Genomic DNA, 9,016 nt, shown 5'->3' on the forward strand with positions numbered 1-9,016 from the left:
TCCTGGGAAGGTTCACCACTGTTCCATGTTTTTGCCATTTGTGGATAATGGCTCTCACTGTGGTTCGCTGGAGTCCCAAAGCTTTAGAAATGGCTTTATAACCTTTACCAGACTGATAGATCTCAATTACTTCTGTTCTCATTTGTTCCTGAATTTCTTTGGATCTTGGCATGATGTCTAGCTTTTGAGGTGCTTTTGGTCTACTTCTCTGTGTCAGGCAGCTCCTATTTAAGTGATTTCTTGATTGAAACAGGTGTGGCAGTAATCAGGCCTGGGGGTGGCTACGGAAATTGAACTCAGGTGTGATACACCACAGTTAGGTTATTTTTTAACAAGGGGGCAATTACTTTTTCACATAGGGCCATGTAGGTTTGGATTTTTTTTCTCCCTAAATAATAAACACCATCATTTAAAAACTGCATTTTGTGTTTAATTGTGTTATATTTGACTAATGGTTAAATGTGTTTGATGATCAGAAACATTTTGTGTGACAAACATGCAAAAGAATAAGAAATCAGGAAGGGGGCAAACAGTTTTTCACACCACTGTATCTATCTATCTATCTATCTATCTATCTATCTATCTATCTATCTATCTATCTACATACACAACAATCCGCTACAACATTAAAACTTAATAAAAAAAGATATATGTATATACTAGCTACCCCTCCACGGCTTCGCCCTCAGAGTAGTAAAACAGGACAGTGAGGAGGGCCCTGCCCAGCTCTCTACTCCTGACATCACTCTTCCCCCTCCTATCGGCTCACAGCTTCTGTCTCGGATTAGCGCAAGCAAACTATGATTCTTAGCGCAATGAGAGAAGTCGCAAAATCAATCGGATTGTTCAAGCAGATTATAGAAAAAAAAGATCAAAATTCATTAGGTAGTTCTCTCGTTCACTAACAAAGCGGAGTTAAGGCTACACCCTGAGGCAGATGCATGAGTGAGGAGGGCCCTGCCCCCCTCTCCGTAGCCTGATGAGTCTTTCTGGGATTTGCGCTAATAAATCGGTACCACAAGCAAACTATGATACTTAGAGCAATAAGAAAGTTGCAAAATCAATGGAATGTTCAAGCAAATTATAGAAAAACACCCTTTCTAAATCCGTGAAGTAGTTCTCTCATAAAAAGCAGACAGACATATAAATGAGTCTAAATAACTATAAGAAATTTCGCACTTGGACCACAAAATTTTTTAAACCGTTTCTTAGCGAGTACCTATGGGCCAAGTGTAATCTACGTTCCAAATTTCAAGTCCTCATGGTTTGGGACAGGGGTGGGCAAATTCATTCCTGGAGGGCTGCAGTGGCTGCGGGTTTTTGTTCCAACCCAGTTGCTTAATTAGAAAACAATCCTTGCCATTAATTACATTTCATGGCTTGTTAGTGCTTTAACTCTGTTATGTCAAGTCATTCTCATATCCTAGATTTTTTTTTCCCATTCTAAGGATATCATCCAAATACTTTGTAGTGTAAAACGGACGGGTAATTCTCAGTCCTTCACTTTTTTCTCTTCTCTTTTCTTCCAAGTATTTAATTAAACCAAATAGTGGATGATAAATACACACAGGTGTAAAGGGTAACAAGCAAAATGGATAACTGCTGGTTTCTTTTGTCATTTGCATCTTATTGCTAATAAGGAGCAATTAAAAACCAAGAATGCAGCTGTTTAAGACTTAAATAAGCAATAAGGGTTCACAATCTTAATGAGGGAGATAACTAAAATGAAGCAGAAGTGTTTCTAGAGCAATAAGAGCTTCTTATTAAGCAATTGGGTTGGAACAAAAACCTGCAGCCACTGCGGCCCTCCAGGAATGAATTTGCCCACCCCTGGTTTGGGAGATTTCGTGATGAGTGAGTCAGTGGTATTTGGCTTTTATATATATATAAGATATATAAAGAGAGAGAGAGAGAGAGAAAGAGAGTCCTGTACAGATGCTCAATTTAGCAACCTCAAAGAAATTCTGTTCATCCACTAGGGGGCACTGTAACTTACAAGATAAGTGGGTTTGGCTCACATACTTCTGTTATGACCTGGCACTGAAACAGATGGAGAGGTGATAGTAGAAAAAGCTAAACAATTAAAGATAAATGTCCTCTTAGAACAAAACATGTATCTGTTTTTTAAGGAAATGTTAGTTTGCTTCAGTTTTCCATGTGCTTCTCCTGATGAGGATGTAGTAAATAAATATTAGAATTTATGTATGATTTAATTAATAACATTAGAAGAATTTTGATTAAGGCAGGGCATCAAACTCAGAAATGCTTGTGCATTTAATTCACCCTTTTTCCTCATAATTACAACAGACTTATTTACAGTATGTGTTATTTTTTAAAGAACAAAATACAATGACCCTGAATTAAAATACTTTGAGAACCTTCTCCCTGTCACCATCACAAAGCACTTTCATGTCTTTTGCTTTTCTGTTTTGCCAGGTAAGAATGTTGAATTAAATGTGGGAGGGTACATGCATCTGCTGTAATCGGACAATAGGGAATTGTATTTACTGTACGACTATAGACTGTACAGAGCCTAGTATTGTTTATTTACCAAGGGTAAAGAGAGAACCCTCTACCAAACCAACTCACTTTTATTGTATTGTAGAAAACCATCCTGAGAAATCTGAAAACTTAACGTGTTTACAGAATTGCGATAGGTATGTGGGACGTGGTTAAATTATAGAGAGGGTTTACACTGGAGGTGCACCTGCTTATGGATCACACCAAAACACAGCATCTTTTTCCAAGTATACCTCACTGACATACATATCATATAAAATAATGCCTATTCTGTTTGTGGTCAGCATGCTTATTCAAGAATACACAAAGGATGATGTGCTACTTACTATTTAGTATATGTTGTTACATACATAATGGTTTGTCAGAAACTCCCACAACCAACCCATTGCAAAAGGAAAAAGGCAGCTCTGGTACTGGTGCCTACCATATGTCCAGTCCAAGAATGAGTCAAGGGGATGAGAATCATCTTTCCTCATACTAACATTAGTAACATTATACAACGTTATTGTCTGTTATACCTGCATTTTTATCACTCTTTAATTTATTGTTTTTTTATCAGTATGCTGCTGCTGCTGGAGTATGTGAATTTCCCCTTGGATTTAATAAAGTATCTATCTATCTATCTATCTATCTATCTATCTATCTATCTATCTATCTATCTATCTATCTATCTATCTATCTATCTATCTATCTATCTATCTATCTACCCACCCAATGGCTCAATTAAGTTATAGCAAGCCTGACAGTAGATGCTGATGAAGAAATATCTACAGAAATGATAGCTATTAAAATTGTAGCACTCCAGAACCATATGGCCTTGGGCTTGTTCCTTCCTAGTTGATGTGGGACTTGTGCAGTAGTCAGTGATCAATATTCTACTTAAATCCCTGGCTCATCTGCCAAGTTAACATCATCAGCTGATCGCATCTGTAACTTAGTGGACAACTTGAAGAAATCCCTGCCCTCTGATGGTGAAAACAATGATCACTGGCTCATCATAATGATGGATAGTTGAAAGCTTGCCAGTCCTATTCACTTAATTTGCCTAAAATAACATCAAGTCAAATTTTGAATGTCCCTAAAGTCCTACTGTCTACCACACTACTTGGTAGCTTACTCCAAGTGTCTATAGTGTTCTGTGTAAGAGACACTTCCTAATGTTTGTGTGAAATTTACCCTCAACAAGTTTCCAACTGTTGTCATTTTAAAGTAACAGTCTTGATTCGCCGTATTAATTTCCTTTTAATTTTAAACACTTCAATCATCCATCCATCCATCCATTTTCCAACCCGCTGAATCCGAACACAGGGTCACGGGGCCTGCTGGAGCCAATCCCAGCCAACACAGGGCACAAGGCAGGGAACCAATCCAGGGCAGGGTGCCAACCCACCGCAGGACACACACAAACACACCCACACACCAAGCACACACTAGGGCCGATTTAGAATTGCCAATCCACCTAACCTGCATGTCTTTGGACTGTGGGAGGAAACCGGAGCGCCCGGAGGAAACCCATGCAGACACGGGGAGAACATGCAAACTCCACGCAGGGAGGACCCGGGAAGCGAACCCGGGTCCCCAGGTCTCCCAACTGCGAGGCAGCAGCGCTACCCACTGCGCCACCGTGCCGCCCCACTTCAATCATGTCACCTCTTAATCTCCTTTTGCTTAAACTGTATAGGTTCAACTCTTTTAATCTTTCCTCATAACTCAACCCCTGTAGCCCTGGAATCACCCCAGTTGCTCTTCTCTGGACCTTTTCTAGTGCTGATATGTCCTTTCTGTAGCCTGGAGACCAAAACTGCACCCAGTACTCCAGATGAGGCCTCACCAGTGTGTTATAAACTTGAGCAGAACCTCCTGGGACTTGTACTCCACACATCGTGTTATATAACCTGACATTCTGTTAGCCTTCTTAATGGCTTCTCAACACTGTCTGGCAGTTGATAGCATGGAGTCCACTATGACTCCTAAATCCTTCTCATAAGGTGTACTTTCAATTTCAAGACCTCCCATAGTTTATTCAAACCTGACATTTTTGCTTTCTACAAGTAATTCTTTACATTTACTTACATTAATTACCATAATGATTGTAACAGTAATAATATTTAAATGCCGCCATGTACCAAAGAGCTGTCGTGAAGAATGTGGCATTCATATAAAACACCTCCTAACCAGGTGGGGGCACTCAAGAAAAAGACAACATGAGAAAAAAGTCCAATGGCTTATTGTTTTAAAGAAAGCAGTAGCTTTTACAATTAGAAACATTTATTTGCATGTGTGGTTCTGAAAGAACCAAAAGGAAGTAATGTATTTTTAATGTTAATTTCAGCCTATAAGTAATTGTAAATAGAAAGGAATTGCAGTTACACTAAGAATAAAAGTAATAATAGAGCCAATACAGTATGGTATGGTTTTCATTTTTGATTTTCTGAGTCATCTGTTTGCTGACTTTTAAGGTCAGTCTTTCTCCTTCAGGCTTACTGTATTTACTGGACAGGAATGTATTTACATCATGTATTTATTTATATTGAAGGTTAAAGCCTTGTAATTATATTCTGGTATTGCCTTCCTCAATTATAGAAAGCCTCATACAAATGCTGACAATGGGGTGTGAATTCATTGTGGTGACTTGTGCTCTCTGTATACATAAATGAATAAATAGTGCATGATGAGCTGCTGGTCCTCTCGTGATTATTCCCTGACACAGCAGTTAAAAATAAATTAACTAAAAATAGTCTGAAGCACCAGGAAAATCAGAATTACAAGCTCAAGACTATAATTACATAGTGGGTTCAAATCGCAAAACCATTTGTGATCCCTGATTACATTTTGATCAATTTACTAATAAATTGGTGCAGTGGTTAGCCCTGCCACCTCATTGATGAAGCATCCCGGGTGTGACTCCACTTCCTGGTTATTGTATGTTTGGAATTTCAATGTTCTCCCCATGTCTTTATGGCTTTTTGTCCCACATCCCCAAAGAAATGCTAGTAAGGTTATTTGTCAACTCTCCAAATGTGAGTGTGAATGTGAATTGGTTCCTGAATGTAGACCTTCGTACCAGGGCTGTTTCTTGTCTTACATTAGCTTCTACAAAGAAGGGTCCAGCCACCGTGACCCTAAATTTATGATTCTAAATGACCCCAGTGTGAATGTATTTGTTGGAGAGAGTGGACTCTCGATGATTAACTGGCACCTCATCCAGGATGGTCTCCTGTTGTCTGGCTAGTGTTGCCAGATTAGCCAAAACAACAAACCCTGAATTAGATTAAGTGGGTTTCTGAATGCTATGTGATGTTAAATATGATACTGGGGTCAATGGAAAAATGTATTTATTGAAAGAGATGGAACAATTGGATAGAATAAGCCAGCTGAAATTGTCTCTACTTCAAGTGTTTTGCCTCAATCTAAGAAAAGAAATAAAAATGTTGGAGGTGGAAAAAAGAATATGTGGGAAAGCCTCAAATGTAAAAGAAAAATTTCAATTAAAAAATCACAGTCTTTTCACCAGCATTGGGTAAGATACTTTTAAAAATCCATCCATTATCCAAGCCGCTATATCCTAACTACAGGGTCATGGGGGTCTGCTGGAGCCAATCCCAGCCAACACAGGGCGCAAGGCAGGAAACAAACCCCGGGCAGGGTGCCAGCCCACTGCAGGGCACACACACACACCACCTACCAAGCACACATTAGGGCCAATTTAGAATTGCCAATGCACCTAACCAGCATGTTTTTGGACTGTGGGAGGAAACCAGAGTACCCGGAGGAAACCCATGCAGACACGGGGGGAACATGCAAACTCCATGCAGGGAGGACCCAGGAAGCGAACGCGGGTCTCCTAACTGCGAGGCAGCAGCGCTACCCACTGCGCCACCGTGCCGCCCTTTTAAATAGTAATATATTAAATATTACATTAATACTTAACCACATTAAAAGCTCACAATTCAGGATTGACCGTGATTTGAGACTACCTGGAAAGTTCCTGGTTTTCTCCTCTATGTTGGGACAGACAGAGAAATGGGGGTCTGAAGGATGGAAAAATGTTCTGCATGTTTTGCACACCAAACATCATAAAGGCCTAAAAAGAAGTGAAAATACGCAGCTGAAGTGTCAATCATCGTTCATTTTTTTTTATTATTATAACAACTTCACATTAACATTATCTTGCAAGCAGTGCACAGACTTTTAATTTGGAATAAAAGTTAAATTTGTATACTTCTTATACCCTCACACATTCTTAATAGTTTGTCAGATTTCAGCCAAATGCAGCAACTGTAGCTGCTGTGCTCCTGAAAACAGGCCTATTTGAAGGAGAACCTCACATATCCATCCATCCATCCATCCATCCATTTTCAAACCAGCTTATCTTGAACTGAGTCATGGGGATACTGAAGCCTGACCCAGCAAAGAATTGGGAGCAAGGCAGGAACAACCACTGGACAGGACACCAGCCCATTGTAGGGAGAATACACTCACATGCCATTTTAGTGTTGCCAATCCACCTAACCTGCATGTCTTAGGTCTGTGGGAGAAAACCCACACATACAGTGGAGAACAGGCAAACGTAAACCCTCGTCTCCTTACTGTGAGGCTGAACCTTTGTGTTACCTTCCTATGGAAACATATACCATTAACTCTACATTTTCCCTACCCTCAAATGCTTGGTGAAACAAATAATTAACAATAACCCACGTACTGAGCAGCCACCTGTCATTGCTCGGCTCACTCATCCTAAACCTTATTTATAATTGGTGTGGTCCCCAGGAGGCTCTGCAGCTGCCCAAACTGATGACTCAAAGTCTTAGACACAAGTTTACCAATGAATAGAGGGTTTATTGTGTGACACTCTTCCTAGTAAGCGTTTCCCACCTCACAACTGCACTCTAATTCCAATGCACAGTAACTCTGTTATCTTTCTCTTCTCTCCTCTGCACCTCTCTCCGCAAGCTTCATCCTCCTTTTCCCAACTCTGGCTCCAAGACTGAAGTGGGGCTGCTCCTTTGATATAAAATCCAAGAGTGCTTCTGGTGTCCCCAAAGCTGCAGCCTGGGAGCACTTCTGGGTAAGACTGGAGCCCGACTAAGTAGGGACTGTGAGTCTCTTCTGTGCCCACTGGCAGCCCCCACGGAACTCAACAGGGCTGGGGAATCCATGGTGTCACAGTGACTCAGGGGGGCTGCCACCTTGTGGCCCGGGGGAGTCAATGCCCTCCCTCATCCTTCCATGCCATTGGTGTTACAGCCGGTCAAGGATTTCAGTACAGCTAGCCCTTGTGTGGCGTCCTTCACATTGGTTAAGGATCAGAGTGGCATCTGGCTATTATTATTATTAACAAGATTCAGAATTCTACCTAAACGCAAATGCAAATCTTGGGCTGATATCAGTCTGCAGAGTTTTATGAAGTTGCCGGCTTAGCTTCACAATATTACAATCCAATTTTTTGGGCGTATTACAGTAAAACAATTACTGTGTGTAAAGACAACTCCCAAAGTATCGAGCTACAAGCATAGACTGAGAATCACAGATTACAGATAGTGTCTTTATTATTTAAATGATTACCTGCACTTTTCTATAACATTTGGCTTGTAAACCAAAATGTGATTGTATATTATATTTTGCGATAAACACTCTTCAGATCACCACAACCTTTTGAAAAATTTAACCACTACATCTCAGATTCTGAAGAAAATTGCTGTACTGGATTACCTCACATGTCAAAGTCAATAGTATGAATGAAAATGTCCTATGCCTTATAGTTATTGAGTTATGAGGAGATGAAAATTAAAGTTGCTTCTGGGGCCTCTCTGGGATTAGGGGTCCTGAATCTTAAACTTCATTAGTTCTGTAGTAGATTTGCACCTTAAGTCCATTCTATATAACATTGACCTGTGAATTACCTCACCCTTCATTTGTGGAAGTCCCAGAGGCACATGTGTAATGTAGCATCCACTTTAGCGCTGGTTGCGAAGGAGTCCCCCGTAACAGTTCAAGGTTCAGGGCCCTGAAAATGCAGATCCGCCACTGGGTCAGGGATAAAATGGATGTTAGAGAGAATTGTGAAAAATGATCATGTCAGTCCTTCCATTAAATTGTCTTCTGTGTGGTCCGAGAACTCCAGTGAAAAAACAATCAGTCCAATAAAACTCAAACACTGGTCCAGTCAAAAGGGAAAAAAGAAATATCTGTGAGAAATCCAGAAATGAGTTAAGCTATATGGCGTGAGACCCCTAGCGTCAGGTTAATAACGCACGTCTCCCCGTTGGCTTCCTCGGGTCGTTGCAGTATCTGAGGGTCTCATTAGATAGATAGATAGATAGATAGATAGATAGATAGATAGATAGATAGATAGATAGATAGATAGATAGATAGATACTTTATTAATCCCAATGGGAAATTCACATTACGCGGTGTGGCACTGAAGACAGGGCCGCCCGTCACTGCAGGGCAAGGTGCGCTCCACTCATTCTTTCATTTCGCCTGGCAGGTTCAG

General features: G+C 40.5%; 1 long non-coding RNA gene across 1 annotated transcript in view; it reads right to left on the minus strand.

Moving 5' to 3' along the window:
* LOC127527920 (uncharacterized) overlaps positions 1 to 9,016 on the minus strand; it is a 247,273-nt gene that overhangs the window by 53,669 nt on the left and 184,588 nt on the right. The gene's annotated exons all lie outside the window — the stretch shown is intronic.

The sequence above is a fragment of the Erpetoichthys calabaricus genome, chromosome 1, assembly GCF_900747795.2.
Source record: "Erpetoichthys calabaricus chromosome 1, fErpCal1.3, whole genome shotgun sequence".
NCBI lineage: Eukaryota > Metazoa > Chordata > Cladistia > Polypteriformes > Polypteridae > Erpetoichthys > Erpetoichthys calabaricus.